Source organism: Leptonychotes weddellii, chromosome 1 (assembly GCF_054177405.1).
Source record: "Leptonychotes weddellii isolate Sample4059 chromosome 1, ASM5417740v2, whole genome shotgun sequence".
In the NCBI taxonomy this organism is placed as follows: Eukaryota; Metazoa; Chordata; class Mammalia; order Carnivora; family Phocidae; genus Leptonychotes; species Leptonychotes weddellii.
The window spans coordinates 8,615,171-8,633,808 of record NC_138369.1 but is presented as its reverse complement, the minus strand read 5'-3'; the positions used below and the strand labels follow the sequence as shown (position 1 = coordinate 8,633,808).

Here is an 18,638-nt window from a genome sequence, read left to right as displayed (position 1 = left end):
ATCCCTATCCAGCTGAATTCCTGAGAGGAGATGAAATCCAGGTCTCCTACTCCTCCGCCATCTTGCTCCACCCCCCACTACCATGGTTTTCTTTCCCTCAGTCATAATAATGTTGAAAGAAATGATAAAAGGCAAACTGTCAACATCAGATTATCTTTACCCTGAAGACTGTGCAAGTAGTACTTAAATTCTAGTTAGTAAACCTCCCAAGGACATAGAAACACAGGGCTCCATTTTAATATGATCATCTTGTGTCTGGTTTCTAAAGAAAAATAAAAAAGAGGTTCCCAAAACACAGAGGAAAGAAATGGACACAAGAGGTAAAAGAGATCTAATAAGCTCAGGGTGTCCCTGAGAGACTGTGATGAGCAAAAAGCTTTCCTGGTTCTGGCAGCATGTTATCCCCAGTTCATATGCCCTGATGCCCAGAATAATTAACAATGCAGGAAAATAACAATGTTTCTAAACAAGAGAGGAGTGGTATTTTTATGATGTCAAGACAGTTTACGGATTGAATATCCCTCTAGAAATATATGCAAAGGGAATAAACCCACAATTTACAACAGAAAATATACAATGTATGACAATAGAAGGGGATTTTTGAAGATGAAATAATAAAAGGCTTTTCCAAATTTTTTTAATTTAAATTCAATTAGCCAATATATACCACATCATTAGTTTCCGATGTAGGGTTCAGTAATTCATCAGTTGCATATAACACCCAATGCTCATCACATCACGTGCTCTCCTTAATGCCCATCGCCCAATTACCCCATTCCCCCACCTGCCTCCCCTCCAGCATCCCTCAGTTTGTTTCCTATAGTTAAGAGTCTCTCATGGTTTTTCTTCCTCTATGATGACTTTCCATTCAGTTTTCCCTCCTTTCCCCTGTGATCCTCTGTGCTATTTCCTATATTCCACATATGAGTGAAACCATATGATAATAATCTTTCTCCGATTGACTTATTTCACCAATGATTTTAAAGACAAAACTTTTCTGATGGCTGAATAATATTCCATTATGTATATGAACCACATCTAACTGGAGGGTATTATGCTAAGTGAAATAAGTTAAACTTTAAAAAGCTCACCACACACACCTCCAATCCTAATAATCTGTTTTCCTGCTCCCCTTAGCTGCAAAACTCCTTGGGTATGTTCTCATTTGCCTGGAACCACATTAGGTCCCCCATTCCCTTCCTCCGTTTCATCCAATGGTACTTCCAGTCCCACCACACATTGTCAAAAATGATGCCTGTATTGTTGAGTCCAATGGACACTTCTCTTTTGAACACATTATATAAAATAATTATAAATGAGTCTACCTAGTCCAAGTGACCTCGGGTAAAAACGCTCAGGTTCCATTCTCTCTGCTCCTTTCCTGAAATAACCTGCTGAGCTCTCAGCCTCACCTAGGTGGGGTCTATAAGACGAAAGTCTCTGTGTGGAGGTCCCAATTCATCTCTGGATTTATAGCTTTGTGGTGATGTTAATAAATAAGCCATGTGATTCTCTTCATGTGTGGTTTTGAAAGAAAAGTCTCAGTACTCACACTAGAATCTGAAATAAATTATGTGTTTGATCCTCCAGAGTGAAGGCCCCTGAGTTGACATCAAATATACCTCTGAAAAAGACTTTTAGGAGGCAGAATAACATCGCCAAAATATTTCCACCTCTTAATCCACAGAATCTTTGGATACATCTTGCATCATGGCAAGGGAGAATTAAGGTTGCAAATGGGATTAACATTGCTAGTCAGCTGACCCTCGGATAAGTTATTCTGATTATCCAGCTGGGTCAATAAATCACAAGGGTCCTCCCTTTGTGGAGGAAGGAGGCAGAAGTCTTGGAGTCAGAGAGATTTTAGATACTATGTTGCTGGCTTTGAAGATAAAGGGAGGGGGCTTGAGCCTAGAGTACAGGTGCTCTAAAGCGGCAATAGGCAAGAAAAGCTATTCTCCCCAGACCTCCAGAGTGAACTCTTCTCTGCAGAGTGATTTTAGCCCAGGGAGACTTATTTCAGACTTCTTACTTCCAGAACTATCAGAAAATAAATTGATTTGTTTAAAGGCAGCAGTATGGTAATTTGTTACAACCACAGTAAAAATCTAATCCAGACTCCTGGCTCAGTCATTAAGCATCTGCCTTCAGCTCAGGTCATGATCCCCGGGTCCTGGGATCGAGCCCCACATCGGGCTCCCTGCTCCGCGGGAAGCCTGCTTCTCCCTCCCCCACTCCTCCTGCTTGTGCTCTCTCTCTCACTGTGTCTCTCTCCGTCAAGTAAATAAATAAAATCTTTAAAAAAAATAACACTTTGTTCAAGGGAAATGAAATTCAGCCATGGGTCTTATTCATTTATCTTTTCTTGGATAAGGATATTTGGTATTGAAATCCCACTTTAAGTAGAAAAAGAAATCTGAAGTCACTTTGGAGTTGTTCCACCCCAGTAGCTGGTACAGAAAATCTCCGCTGCCATGAGCCTTTCTGACTTACAGGCACTAAGGTAGAGAAATTCAATCCTTAAAGATACTTGTTCTATCTTAAATCTTTGTGATCAAATTTTTACATCCTTTTACTTTCACCTTAATCCAAATGTTCATTCTTTTCATTCTTATCCTATCCCACTTTCTCTCTAGTTTACTTGTGACATGAAAAATCACCTAATAATGAGTCTATGTATGTGCATATGAGCACCCATGTTTAGTTAGGAGAAAAATGTGTATAAACACACACATATCATACCCCTCACCACTGAACATTTTCATAGGAATTTACAAAATATGACCACACATTTGTTTATTCCCCACAATATCCCTCTGAAATTACTTTTATTATCTCATGTTATCTTTAGAAATAAGAAAAGTGAGGCTCACGGGCATTAAATTTTAATAAGTTACAGAACAAAGTAGTTAAAACTTATTGCGCATTTTCTGGAATTACATAGAAACAGAATAATTCAGAATGTGCTCCTAAATTTTGTGTGACTCCTTTAATGCATCAAACTGTATACTTTATTTAAAAGTATTTTTTTATTGAGCTGTAGTTGACACACAATGTTACCTTAGTTTCCAGTGTAGAACATAGTGGTTCAACTGACAACTTTTTATGTTATGCTGTGCTCACCACAAATGTCAAGCTATATACTTTAAATAGGTGCAGTTTATTATATATAGTTATACTTCAGTGATATAGTTGAAAGGAAAACATCCAGTGGAGCATGGCTGTGGGTAGGATCTAGCACACTGGTATAGCTAATACACATCAAACAGGGATGGAATATCTCTAACTAGAAAGAAAGCAAAGTGTCTATATGGATATAGGACCAATTAAATTAAATTAAGGCAATTCACATTTGGTATTCCTGCTCTAAATCACTATCAGGTACTGATTTTTTATTCAAAATACTCTTTCCCAAATAACAAACAACACCCAATGTGAGTAGAAGAAAGGAAATAATAAAGATCAGAGCAGAAATAAATGACACAGAGACTAAAGAAATGGAAAAAAAAAATCAGTGCAACCAAGAGCTGGTTCTTTGAAAAGATAAACAAAATTAACAAACCCTTATCAACACTCATTAAAAAAAGAAAGGACACAATCAAATAAAATCAGAAATGAGAAATGAGATGTAAGAACTGATGCCACAGAAATACAAAGAATTATAAGATAATACTATGAAAAATTATATGCCAACAAAGTCAACAACCTAGAAGAAAAGGATAAAGTCCTAGAAACATACAGTCTTCCAAAACAGAACCAGGAAGAAATAGAAAATCTAAACAGACTAATTATAAATAACAAAATTGAATTGGTAACCAAAAAAAAAAAAAAAAAAAAGACATCTGCAAGTACAAGTTTATGACCAGATGGATTCACAGGTGGTCTACCAGACATTTAAAGAATAGTTAATACCTATTCTCAAACTGTTCCAAAACACAGAAGAGAAAGTAAAGCTTAGAAACACAGTGTATGAGGCCAGCCTAACCCTGATAGCAGAACCAGACTAAGACACCACAAAAAAAAAGAGAACTATAGGCCAACATCCCTGATGAAGATAGATGCAAAAATCCTCAACAAAATACTAGCAGACTACATACAACAATATATTAAAAAGATGATTCACCACAATCAGGTGGGATTTACTTCAGGGATGCAAGGATGTTTCAATATTTGCAAATTAATCAATGTCATACACCACATCAATAAAACGAAGGCTGAAAAGCATATGATCATCCGATAGATGCAGAAAAAGCATTAACAAGATTCAACATGCATTCATGATAAAAACTATCAACAAAGCAGGGATAGATGAAACCTACCTCAACATAAAAGGCCATATATGAAAACCAGCTGAGAGTTTTTTCCCTAACGTTGGGAACAAGACAAAGATGTCCACTCTCAGCACTTTTATTCAACATAGTACTGGAAGTCCTAGCCACAGAAATCAGACAAGGAAAAGGAATAAGGGGCATCGATATTGGGAAAGAAAAAAATTACTGACACTATTTATAGATGACACAGTATTATGCATAGAAAATACTAAAGACTCTACCAAGAAACTACTAGAAGTAACAAACGAGTTCAGTGAAGTGCAAGTGACAGAATCAATACCCAGAAATCAGTAACATTTCTACATACTAACAATGAAGTAGCAGAAAGAAAAAAAAATTAAAACACCATTACGAATGCACCAAAAAAGATTAAATACTTAGGAATAAATTTAACCAAAGAGGTGAAAGACCTGTACTCCAATAACTATCACACACTGATGAAAGAAATTGAAGATGACATGAACAAATGGAAAGAAATACCATACTCATGGATTGGAAGAATTAATATTGTGAAAATGTCCATATTACCCAGAGCAATTTACAGCTTTAATGCTTACTTGATTAAGTAATTAATAAATTTATTCAGTGCTAATGTTAATTTCACAGAGTGACTGCTACTCACACATTTTTTTAAGGATTCATTCATTCATTCGTTTGTTTTAGAGAGAGACAGACAGAGAGAGAGAATCTCCAAGGGCGAGCAGGGGGAGGAAAAGGGAGAGAGAATCTCGAGCAGACTCCATAGTGAGTGGGGAGACCATGCAGCCTGATCTCAGAACCCTGAGATCATGACCAGAGCCCAAACCAAGAGTCAGCTGCTTAACCAAGTGAGCCATCCTGGACCCCTGCTACTCACACTTTTGATGGTCTTTTATATATATATCATTAAATTGGTATTATAGCAATGCTAGAAAAAGTATGTTGAGATTGTTACACTCAATGTGTGGTTGTAATCGGGTGTGATTTTGTCCCCTGGGGGGTCATTGATCACTGTCTGGAGCCAGCTTTGCCTGTCACACCGGAGAGGGGTGTGTGGAGACCAGGAATGTCTAAACACCCTACAATGCACAGGAAACCCCCCACCCCAAGGCAGGCTGTGGCCAGAATGTCCATGGTGCAAGGACAGAAACCCTGAGTTAAAGAATGCCAGTATTTAGAACACAGCTGCCTTCAAGTTCTGCCTTCAACCTTGTAACACTTTCCTGCCAGCAAATTCAGAGTAACCCCTTGGCCACCAGTTTAAAAATTCCAACCACAAACAATGTAACAGCTCTGTAAGTTTGTTCCCCAGGCTGCTGGTGATAGAGATGTTTGTTTTTTTCTTAAACTATCCCTCAGTTTCAGCAAACTTCAGACATTTGATGACCATGCTGATTGGCCTTTATTATTACAATGCCATATATTACCTCCCCTCCCCTGCTTTTTTTTTTTTTTTTTCCCTTCGGCATTTCAAATGATTTCTTCAGATCATTGCTTCTCAATTAACTTTTGGAACATATCCTGATCCTAAAATTTTTAAATTTAATTAAAATATTTCTGTCTTCTGGGCGCCTGGGTGGCTCAGTTGGTTAAGCGACTGCCTTCGGCTCAGGTCATGGTCCCAGGGTCCTGGGATCGAGTCCCGCATCGGGCTCCCTGCTCGGCGGGGAGTCTGCTTCTCCCTCTCCCCCTGCTTGTGTTCCTGCTCTCGCTGTCTCTGTCTCTGTCAAATAAATAAATAAAATCTTTAAAAAAAAATATTTCTGTCTTCTTATTCTGTTGTTCTTCCTTTATTAAGATGATTTTGGCCACCTGTAAATTTTATATGTAGTTTTCTTGATGTTTGTCTATATTGTATTGGTTGCTTTTACACTGAGGTCATAATCCCTCTGGTTTTTTTGTAGAATGCTGAGGGAGAACCCTATTTCATATTCTTCCAGATAGATATCTATTTTTTAGAAGATTTAGCTACTTATTTTTAGAGAGAGAGAGAGCACGTGAGCATGACCAGGAGGGGCAGAGGGAGAGGGAGAGAGAATCCCAAGCTGACTCTGCTGAGCATGCAGCCCGACAGGGGGCTTGATCTCATGACCCTGAGATCATGAGCTAGCCTAAACACTGAGAACACACTGTAGGTTACCAGAACAGGGGGTGGAGGATGGGTGACATAGTTGATGGGGATGAAGGAGGCCACTTGCAGCGATGAACACCAGGTGAATGTATGGAAGTATTAAATCACTATATTGTATACTTGAAATTAATCTAACACTATATGTTAACTAACTGGAATTTAAATAAGAACTAAAAAAATAATTGGTAATATTTCTGAACATGGGTGTGAAGGTAGAGATGCAACGGAAGTAACAATTGAATATCTATTTGAAAATTATTTCTAAAATAAATATAAAGTATTTAGAGTCCCAAATCCCTTCCTTGCCGAGCTTGGTGGATATCTGCCAACTTCGGTCTCACCCCAGCCGCAGTCAGGGGTTTATTCTCTGGAGAAGTCTCTGAACTGCAGAATACAAGGGACATACCCTCACCCTCACCCTAATTCTGGGAAAATATGTTCTTGAAACTACTCATTTTAACCTGGTTTAATTATCTCTTCATTCTTTTCATTCTATAACTTCTAATGTTCTTAGATTTGTTTGCATATTCAGCACATATATTTACATATCTTTGTGGAAATAACCAAAAGTGAACAAAGGAGATGAATTCCTGCACCTTTCTTTTTTAAAAAAATATTTTATTTATTTAACAGAGAGAGACACAGAGAGAGGGAGCACAAGCAAGGGTAATGGGGGAGGGAGAAGCAGGCTTCCTGCCAAGCAGGGAGCCCGATCCCAGGATCCTGGGATCGTGACCTGAGCCGAAGGCAGACGCTTAACGACTGAGCCACCCAGGCACCCCCTTCCCTGCACCTTTGAATCCCAGATCATAACAGTGAGGTCAGAGTACAATGATATAAATGTGTGGATGACATCATGTCCTCAGGCATAATCATATGAAGCAAGTTATTAGGTATAAAAAGATAGACTGTCATGATATCAGCAGCATTTAAAATTTTTTTTATTTTTAATTTTTTTTTAATTTTTTTTTTTGTCAGAGAGAGAGAGAGAGCACAAGCAGGGGGAGCGGCAGGCAGAGGGAGAAGCAGACTCCCCACTGAGCAAGGAGCCAGATGCAGAACTCGATCCCAGGACCCTGGGATCATGACCTGAGCCGAAGGCAGATGCTGAATCCACTGAGCCACCCAGGTATCCCTCAGCGGCATTTATAAAGCATGGTCTGGGGAGGACTTTGAATGTAGAATGAAATGCAGAATGAGGATTAGAGGTGCCCATTGGGTTTGTCAAAAGAGATCAATACCCTAAAACCAAGAATATCAATGAAAGTATGTCACCCAAGAAAAGGGATAAAGGAGGGGCTCCTGGCTGACTCAGTCAGAGGCACAAATGACTCTTGATCTTAGGGTGGTGAGTTCAAGCCTTACACTGGGTGTAGAAGTTACAGAAATAAACAAAACCTAAAAAAAAAAAAAGAAAGAAAGAAAGGGAAGGGATAAAGGAACTAATCTCATTCCCTATCAAACTTCATAAAAATGAATTGGTCAAATAATGATGGAGGAAGTAGAGGAAAAACAAGTTTTCTATGCTTGAGTTTACAAATGCCCACCTTTGTTATTTTGTAATAGCTCCTTTTGTGAAATGTTAATTGATCCCTTTGCTCATTTTCTCTCATATGCACTCTATTTGACAACAGAAAGATATCACTATTTTTGTCTTTTGGAAGACTTTATTTTGTTCTCTTGTTATTTTTGCTGGCCATCAGAGCTGGTGAGTTGCCAAAATCAAAGAAAATTATTCTTCCTCCGAGTATCTCATGGACCATATGAGCTTACACAGCAGAAAATGACTATCCCAATATGGAGCCCCAGGTTTATTTGTCCACAGAGGCTTAAGAATTGGCATTTCTGCATTTTGCAGGGGAAAGATCAGTGATATGGCCTACTTGGGGTGGATACATTCCTAGCAAAATCAAGGTGGTGGGGGCTGAGAAACACAGGCTAATAACACAACCCAGGAGGCCACGGTGTCCTGTGTGTGTGACTAATAGAGTGTGAGCAGCCCCCACAACAGGGTGCCAGGACTCATAAATTCCAAGGTGACACAATACAGGGGTCAGAACTCAATCAAGAGAGGCCACTAAGAAGGGGATCTTGTTCAATTCATGGGATGCCTTTGCAACATGATGAATACAGTGGGAGAGGCAGTGTGGACAAGGAAGTCCCTGTGCCTCAAGGGTTCAGAGGTATCAGAGAGGCCACTTCCCAGCTCAGCATGTCTGACAGCCTCTCTTCTCAGTCTCCATCCTGCTCATTCCCTTGCAGCACTGGCTTTACCTCATTGACTTGAACATTGGAAATAAGTACCTTCTTCCTCGGGGCATTTGCACTGGCCATTCCTTTGTCAAGCACACACTTCCCTGAAAATCTTACATCTAGCCCTCTGTCTTACTGAGGTCTCTGTTCCAGTGTCACCTTGTTTGCAGAATTGGCCTAAATACCCATGAAAATAGAATGCCCTATTTAATCTATCCTTCTATCCTTCTAACCACTTGTCACCATCTGAAATGCTAATTAATTTTATTATTTTATTATTTGCCCCATCACTGAATTGGAGGGACTTTTGTTCTTTACCACCTTATTATATTCCTTGCCTAGACAATGCCTAAAATGTGGTCAGCACTCAATATTGTTGAAATTTAGAGCAATTTCTCATTAGATTCTCATTTTCATTCTCATGTGGAATACACGATCCATTGGGGGGAAAAGTACTGGAAGAAAAATAGAATAACAAAGATGACATTGGTGAATCTCCTACAGGGGACCATATCCAAACACAAAATATTAAAATAAATTTCTGGACTGCAAAATATAAAATGTACCATTTCAAATCTGTGAGTGATGCAAGATTGTATGAAAATTAGTCATGATATTTCTCTCATTCCTGAAAGTCACCTTCACCACATGGAACCAGGAAATGAAATACAAATTTCCCCAATTTTTTCTTCTGGGATTTTCAATGGAATGAGAACTGCAGCCCCTCATATTTGGGCTTTTCCTCTCCATGTACCTGATCACTGTGTTTGGAAAACTGTTCATCATCCTGGCCGTCAGCTCAGACTCCCACCTCCACACCCCCATGTACTTCTTCCTCTCCAACCTGTCCTTTGCAGACACCTGTTTCACCTCTACCACAATCCCCAAGATACTTTGAATATCCAGACTCAGAGCCAAGTCATAACCTATGAAGGCTGTATCACTCAGATATACATTTTCCTACTCTTCATTGGACTGGACAACTTTCTCCTGGCTATAATGGTCTATGACTGTTTTGTGGCCATCTGTCACTCCTTGCACTACCTGATCATGATGAAACCCACCTACTGTGCACTGCTGGTTCTGTGTCTTGGATGGTGAGTACCCTGAATTCCCTAATACAAAGCTTAATGGTGTTGTGGCTGTCCTTCTGTAGAGAGGTGGAAATCTCCCACTTTTTCTGTGAAATTAATCAGGTGATCCAACTTGCCTGTTCTGACACCTTTCTTAATGACACGGTGATGTATTTTGCAGCTGGATTGTTGGGTGGTGCTTCCCTAGCTGGGATCCTTTACTCTTACTCTAAGATAGTTTCCTCCATAAGTGGAGTATCATCAGCTCAGGGCAAGTATAAAGCATTTTCCACCTGTGCATCTCACCTCTCGGTTGTCTCCTTATTTTATTGTACGGTCCTGGAAGCGTACCTTAGCTCTGCTGCTACCCAGAGCTCCTACTCAAATGCCATAGCCTTGGTGATGTACACGGTGGTCACGCCCATGCTGAACCCCTTCATCTACAGAGACATAAGAGAACAGAGACATAAAGAGGGCTCTTAAAAGAATCATTGGGTTTCCACTAATGTAAGGGTGAATCGTCCTAGGTCTGAAGAGGTGTCTGTGATTGCAGGGCTGTGAGCCAGGAACAGAGCGAGGAACTGCTGTTCTTTGATCAGGCTGTGCAAGTAGTATCAGCTCCTTCTGTTTATTTCATGGAATTTCGATTTCTTTCAATCCCACTTCTTTATACATTAAAGTAATTCAATTTACTAATGTTCTGCTCTGTCTGATATACGGACAGTTTCCCTGTTGTCCATTTTCATACAATCCTAATATTTTCCCCAGCCTTGGTCACAAATGCCTGGAAATTTCTGTATCTTACGTGGGGCAAATTGGATTTCTTAAAAATAATTTCATTTAAAATGACTATATCATGCCATGTAAATTTTCCCTAGATTTCCCAAAAGAATAATCATGAGTCATATTCTTCTTATTCCCACTAAGCCCTTCACATAACTTTATTTTGAATAAATAGAGTGATCTCATATGTTTTCAGTGTCAGAGATGACCATAAACCTGAGGATGCATTTTATTTAGGTTAATGCCCAGGAGTGTAATTACTCGATCATATGGTACTTCTGTTTTCAGTTTTTTCAGGAACCTCTGTTCTGTTTTCCACAGTGGCCGCTCCAGTTTGCATTCCCTAAAACTGTGTGCAAGGGTTTTTCTTACTCCACGTCCCCAGCAACACTTATTAATAAGTTCCTTGCGGTTTTGATTTTAGTCGTTCTGTCAGGAGTGAGGTATTATCCCATTGTGGTTTTGAGTGCGATTCCTTGATGATGAGTGATGTTGAGCATCTTTTCATGTGTCTGTTGGCCATCTGTATGTCTTCCTTAGCAAAATGTCTATTCATGAATTCTGGTCATTTTTTAATTGAATTATTATTATTTTTTTGGTGTTGAGTTGTTTAAGTTCTTTATATATTTAGGATTTTAACCCCTTATTGGATATGTCATTTGCAAATATCTTCACCCATTCAGGAGGTCATCTTTTTGTTTTGTTGATTGTTTCCTTTGCTGTGGAAAAGCTTTTTATTTTGGTGTAAGCATTTACAACATGCTTGGATCTAGAGACTATAATGCTAAGTGAAACCAGTCAGTCAGAGAAAAACAAATACCCTATGACTTTACTCATATGTGAAATTTAAGAAACAAAACAAAGAAAAAAAGAGACCAACAAAAGAATACACTCTTTAATATGGAGAACAAAGTGGTAGTTGCCAGAGGGGAGGTGAGTGGGGGGATGGGTGAAACAGGTGACTGGATTAAGAGTACATTTATCATGCTGAGCACTGAGTAATGTATAGATTTGCTTAATCACTGTGTTGTACACCTGAAACTAATATAACACTGTATGTTAATTACATGGAAATTAAAATAATAAAAAAAGCTTTTTAGAAATACAAGGGTGCAACATTTCAAAACACCCATATTTTTACTATCTAAAATATTTCTTTTTCATGCTGTGTATGTATTTGTGGAAGCATGGAAGATTGGTGTCCACAACTGAGGGGGTTTATTTATTCCTTGCAGTGAAAGATTCTTTAGTGTCTTCTATGTTTTACCACTGAGTTATCTTCCTGTTTCTACTTGAAAACTTCCAATGCTACCTGCTAATATGACTCTCTCTATTGTTACATGAAATAACTCCCTTTTCCTAATATTTGTCACAAATGCTAAGGGATGGCAAATGAACAATATCTGCATCATCCATTTCGTACCTCCTTCCTGCTCAGAAATCTCTTTCCCAGGACACCTGGGCAGCTCAGTCTGTTGAGCATCTGCCTTTGTCTCGAGTGGTGATCCCAGGGTCCTGGGATCGAGCCCCACGTCAGGCTCTCTGCTCATCTGGGAGCCTGCTTCTCCCTGTCCCTCTGTCTGCTTATGCTCTCTCTCTCTGTCAAATAAATAAAATCTTTAAAAACAAAAAACAAACAAAGAAATCTCTTTCCCCTGCATGATCAGAGGATGCTTCACAGGAGAGCTGAATGTCCTGTTATTCCTGTGGTTCAGGGTCACCAGTTCTTCTGCACAAACGTGTATGTCCTTCAAACTCTCCCAGCGACCTGGAAGGGAGCCCACGTATAGTCACTTGTTCATAAAATCACTGGAAATAAATTTGTATAACAGAATGTCATGACTGCTCTCCTCACTTGTCTGATTATATGCCACAAATAAAAAGCAGTACACATTCTAACTGTCTCATGTCTGTTTGATTATTGTGTCAGTCAGCTCTTGCTGTGTAACAGACTGTCCTTGTCAAATGGGATATCATAATACCTTTACAATTAGATGGAATTATACGCTGGGGAGCGTTTCTGATCTTTATTGGGTCCTCATGGATCTGGAGTCAGGTGTGAATGTCTACTTGTGTTTCTATGGTTCATCCCTGATGTTGTATGTAGCTGTAGTTCTCTTCTGTCTCAGCCAATTTATGGGCTCTTATAACTACATTTCCATATGTAGGTTAATCTTCTATTTATAGATAAAAAATGGTTTGTCATGTGAATTACCTACATTTAATCCCATTGTTTGTATATCCATATTAACACTTGGCTTTCTTTCCCATTAGCAGTGCTATCTTTCACCCCTCTTAAGTGAGAATCATCCTGTGCTCTAGATCCTACCCGTAGCCATGCACCATTAGATTTTTTTCCACTGAATAAGTCATTGGAATATAATTATACACAATAACCTGTATATGTAAAGGGTACACTTTGGTGAATTAAAGGAGCTACACCAAAATGAAGAGTATGTAGTGCAAGTTTCTATTTGTGTGTGATTTAAGACTCTCACATAAGTTTTAACTGCTTTGGTAGGTAACTACTAAAAATGTAAGCAACCTGAGCATCATTTTCTCTCTTTCTGAAGGTAATGTGGGATACTATACATAACTTCATATGGACATTGGAATGGATAAAATGGGTGGAACTTCCTTTTTTTACCTCAAAGAAACATTTGAGGGTAATGGTTGTGTCTTGGATATGTGTGTGTTTGCATACATTTTTTAAATTTAAATTTAATTAGCCAACATATAGTATTTCATTAGTTTCAGATGTAGAGTTCAATAATTTATCGCTTGCCTATAATACTCAGTGCTCATTGTATCATGTGCCCTCCTTAATGTCCATCACCCAATTACGTTTGTCTTTCAAATAAGCTCACTCACATGTGTACACACAAAGACACATTTATGACTTCATTGTTATAAATTGGACAAAACAACTGTTCTTAATTTATCTTAAAACATTGAATTCCTAACCATTTTGGCAAAAGTGTCATGGAAGCCAAGCCATGTAGTCCTCATGTTTTTATGTCAAAGCAATACAGTTCTTCACCTTGTTGAAGGGGGAAATAACAATCTTCTGGAGATAGCAGTGCTATGTCCAATCATGAGTCAACATTTGTGAGACTCAAGGAGTCTAGTAAAGAAAAACTCTTCACTCATAGATTTAGAGAAACCTTTAACTCAGGATTGGGATAAGGAGCTAGGAGGTTAGCTCTGTGGGAGGCAGGTGAGTTCAGGGAAGAGTGATAACTGGAGTCACCTTACTCGTAAGTTGGTCTCTTGGGAATAGGGAACTACGGGAAAAATATTCCTATCTGTGCAGACAATGTCCCATGGGGGATGATGTGCCCAGTGGTTGGAGTAACAGGAGGGAAATATGTCTAAGAAGCAGATAGGGAGCTGTAAATATCTCTTCTGCTGCTGTCCCTCAGCAGGTACAACCTTGGGCTGAGTGGGACATATGATTTTCTTCTGGAGTCCTAAGTCTGGCTAGGAGACTCTTGTTGTACTGTTTGAGAACAGAGCTTAAATCTCCATCATCAACCATCCACGGAGGAATTCAGATGTCCACATAGAGAATCCTATGCAGGTGAGTCTGAAAAGCCAGCAGGTACTGCAGGAAAGAGCCAGAGAGAATAGAAGGGTGAGAACATTTACCTGAAGCCACCTGAGAGCCAACCCAACCTAGCCCAGCAGCGGGACATGACTGTGGCTGTTGGCTTGCTTAACTAATGAATAGATTTATTTATGATCCTAAACAGAAAAGTAAATATTGAAATCAGCCATGCAGAGGAGATTGTTGAAGATTAACTGGTGCTGATGGAAGAGTGGTGATGGGTGGCATAACATGGTCCCAATAAGAGTAGAACACAAGTCCAAGAATCACTGCAATGAAGGGAAATAGAGATATAGGGTATTAGCTATGAGGGATATGAAGTCAAGTGAGGGTATTCCTTTTATTCTTTTAAACCAGGGATAATTTGAATATGTTCCCATAGTGATGAGAAAAATCCAGACCAATGGATCATGAGACATACATTTCACAGTGTCCTTTTTCACACTGGGCATTCCAATCAATTAAAAAAATTAATAGGTGAAAAGGGTATACTAAAAATTGTTGACATTGCAATTATTTCCTTACTGGCGAGGATGAGTACATTTGTGAATTTCTGAGACATTTGCTTTCTCTATTGCAAATTGTCTGTGCCAGTTATGTGCTTTTGTTTGGTGGGTTTGGAATGTTTATATTCCTGTTTTTGATTCCATTTTTCCAAACATAAGAATTGGAGTTTTTCCACCAACTTTGCTGTTTGACCTTCAGTTCCTTTATGTATGCATAGATGCGTTAGAGAGTAGTGAGAAAGTTAATACATTGTGTGCTCAAACCTATCATTCAGTCATGTTATCCTCCCCCTTCTTGCTTGTTTAAGTGTAGAAAGTTCTTCTGCATCATTTGAATTGATAAATGACCTTTTATACATATTTCTAACCTGTCTTCACATTTCTGTTATTTCTTATTCTACCTTTTGGCCTTTTGTGATTAGATCTATTTCTCAAAGTCATGTCACCTGCAGCCATCATGTGGAAGTATTTTCCTTTATTGTTTGACTAACATTCGCCTTTTCTTCCTAAACAAATATGAATTAATATATCTCTATATGAGATGAAAGCATCAGTTTAGATAATGCTTCCTACCCACTTTTTTTATTATATTCTTTTATTTCCAATTTGTATGTGATTTTTTTAAAGATTTTATTTATTTATTTTTGAGAGAGAGAGAGAGAGAGAGAGCAAGAGACCTGGGGGGAGGAGCAGAGGGAGAAGCAGACTCCCTGCTGAGCAGGGAGCCCAATGCAGGACTCAATCCCAGGACCCTGGGATCATGACCTGAGTTGAAGGCAGACACTTAACTGGCAGAGCCACCAAGGCACCCCAATTTTTATGTTTTTTTAAAGTAATCTCTACCCCAACATGAGTCTTAAACTCACAACCCCAAGATCAAAAATTGCATACTCTACCAACTGAACCAGCCAAGCTCCCCTGTTCCCAAGTCTTCAGCACTTTAATTCTTGAATGTCATTACGTTGTTAATACTGTTTCAACCTTTATAAAGTTAGCTTTAGGTTGTCATTGTGTTTTAAACAGTTCTTTGAGATAGCTCCATTCCTAACCTATTCCTACTCTCACTGCTATCCTTTGTTCCATAAGCTCTTATCTTCTTTTAAAACTTACATTTCCATATTATGCACACACAATTATTCATACATTTTTATACAAATTCATGAATAGAATCCTATGCTTATTGTAAATTATCTTTATGCTCTGGTGGAATCTTTTTTTTTTTCCCTTCCTTCTCGTAATGTCCTCCATGCTATTCCTTATGTTCCACAAATAAGTGAAACCATATGATAATTGACTTTCTCTGCTTGACTTATTTCACTTAGCATAATCTCCTCCAGTCCCATCCATGTTGATGTAAAAGTTGGGTATTCATCCTTTCTGATGGCTAATATTCCATTGTATATATGGACCCCATCTTCTTTATCCATTTATCTGTTGAAGGGCAGCTCGGCTCTTGAGATTGAGTTAAAATGCTGATTCTCCACCAGGGGCAATTTTGTCTTCCAGGGGACATTGAGCAATGTCCAGACATATTTTAGGCTGTCAGATTGGGGAGACATCACTAGAGGCCAGAGATGCTCTAAACATCCTACAATGCCCAGGACAAACCCCAGCACAGAGAATGATCTGGGCCAAAACGTCAATAGTGCTGAGATGAGAAACCCTGAGGAAATAATGCATATCTATATTTTTAATACTTATAGCTGTTTTCAGATTATTTTCTCCAAACATTATAGCAGATCACATTTCTTTTTTTTTCCTTGTTTTCTTTTTTTTTAAAATTTAAATTCAATTAGTCAAGATATAGTACATCATTGGTTTTTGATATAATGTTCAATGATTCATCAGTTCAGTATAACACCCATTGTTCATCACATCACATGACCTCCATAATGCCCATCACCCAGTTACCCCATCTCCCCACCCACCTCCCTTTCCACAACCCTCAGTTTGTTTTCTGGATTCAAGAGTCTCATATGGTTTGTCTCCCTCTGTAATTTCTTCCCATTCAGGTTTCCCCCCCACCCTTATTGTCCTCTGCATTATTCCTATGTTCCACATATGAGAGAAACCATATGATAATTGTGTTTCTCTAATTGACTTATTTCACTTAACATAATACCCTCCAGTTCCATCCATGTTGATGAAAATTAAGGAGTACCACTTTACTACCTGTTTAAATATTCCAATCCTAATCAATGTGACAACCCTTTAAATTTTCTACAGGCTGCTGGGTGTGGAAGGGATTTCTTGTTGTTTTCGTAAATGATTAGTGAGTTTGAGCAAAATTCGTATATTTGGTCACCATTTTGATTTGCCCATTATTACAATATACCCATATATTATATGCTGATTCCCTACAACTGTGAGCATTTCAAATGAATTTTACAGATTATTGTTTCTCTCTCTCTCTCTCTTTTATTTTATTTTATTCTATTTTATTTTATTTTATATATATAAAGAGAGAGTTCTAGCAGGGAGGAGCTGAAGAAAAGGGAGAGAGAGAAACTTAAGCAGGTTCCATGCCCAGCACTGGGGCTCGATCTCATGACACCGAGATCATGACCTGAGCCAAAATAGTCAGACACTTGACCCACTGATCCATGCAGACACCCCTATAGATTACTGTTTCTCTATTGAATTCTATGGAGATATTATGGCCATAAGATATTTTAAATTCTATTACTTAATGAATAACTTCTTCCTTCTCAGTTTCTTCCCTTAATTAAGATTGTTCTGCCTGTAGATTTTACTGTTTTTTATTTTGGGGGATTTTTTTTTTTTGTAATTTTAAGGAGTTTGGGGGTTTTTTTGGTATTTTTTAAAATTTATTTTTTAATTTCTGTATAATTGACATGCAGCGTTATATTAGCTTCCGGTGTACAATATAGTGATTCAACAATTGTATACATTACTCAGTGTACCTTTTTTTTAAAATATTTTTTATTTATTTATTTGACAGAGAGGTAGAGGGCACAAGTAGGCAGAGCGGCAGGCAGAGGGAAAGGGAGAAGCAGGCTCTCTGCTGAGCAGGGAGCCCGATGCGGGGCTTGATCCCAGGACCCTGGGATCATGACCTGAGCCGAAGGCAGACGCTTAACGACTGAGCCACCCAGGCGCCCCTACTCAGTGTACTCTTAATCCTCTTCACCTAGCTCCTCTGCCTACTCACCTCTCCTCTGGTAACAAGCAGTTTGTCTTCTATAGTTAAGGGTCTGTTTTTTGTTTGCCTCTTTTTTCTTTGTTCATTTGTTTTGTTTCTTAAATTCCAAATATAAGTAAAATCATATGTTATTTGTCTTTCTTTCACTAACTTATTTCACTTACCACCACCCCCACCTACCCTCTGTCACCTACCAGTTTGTTGTCTGTATTTGTCTGTTTGTTCGTTTGTTGTATTTTAAATTACATATATATGTGAGATCATACGGTATTTGTCTGTGTTTGATTTATTTCACTTAGCACTGTACCCTCTAGATCCATCCATGTTCTTGCAGATGGCAAGACCTCATTCTTTTTTTATGGCAGAGTAATATTCCAATGCATGTATATATATTCATATCTATATCTAATTCTATATACCACCTCTTCTTTATTCATTCATCTATTGATGGAAATTTGGGCTACTTCTGAATCTTGGCTATTGTAAACAATGCTGCAAAAACAAGGGTGCATATATATTTTCACATTAGTGTTTTTGTCTTCTTTGTGTAAATACCCAGAATTAGTTGATCATGTGGTATTTCCTTTTTATTTATTTATTTATTTATTTATTTTTTATTCTTATGTTAATCCCCATACATTACATCATTAGTTTTAGATGAAGTGTTCCATGATTCATTGTTTGTGCATAACACCCAGTGCTCCATGCAGAACGTGCCCTCCTCAATACCCATCACCAGGCTAACCCATCCTCCCACCCCCTCCCCTCTAGAACCCTGTTTGTTTTTCAGAGTCCATCGTCTCTCATGGTTC

The 18,638-nt window shown here is 38.6% G+C and overlaps 1 pseudogene; it reads left to right on the top strand.

Moving 5' to 3' along the window:
- The first annotated feature begins 9,342 nt into the window (after window positions 1-9,342).
- Window positions 9,343-10,523, top strand: LOC145720542 (olfactory receptor 7A17-like; annotated as a pseudogene).
- Window positions 10,524-18,638: the final 8,115 nt, after the last annotated feature.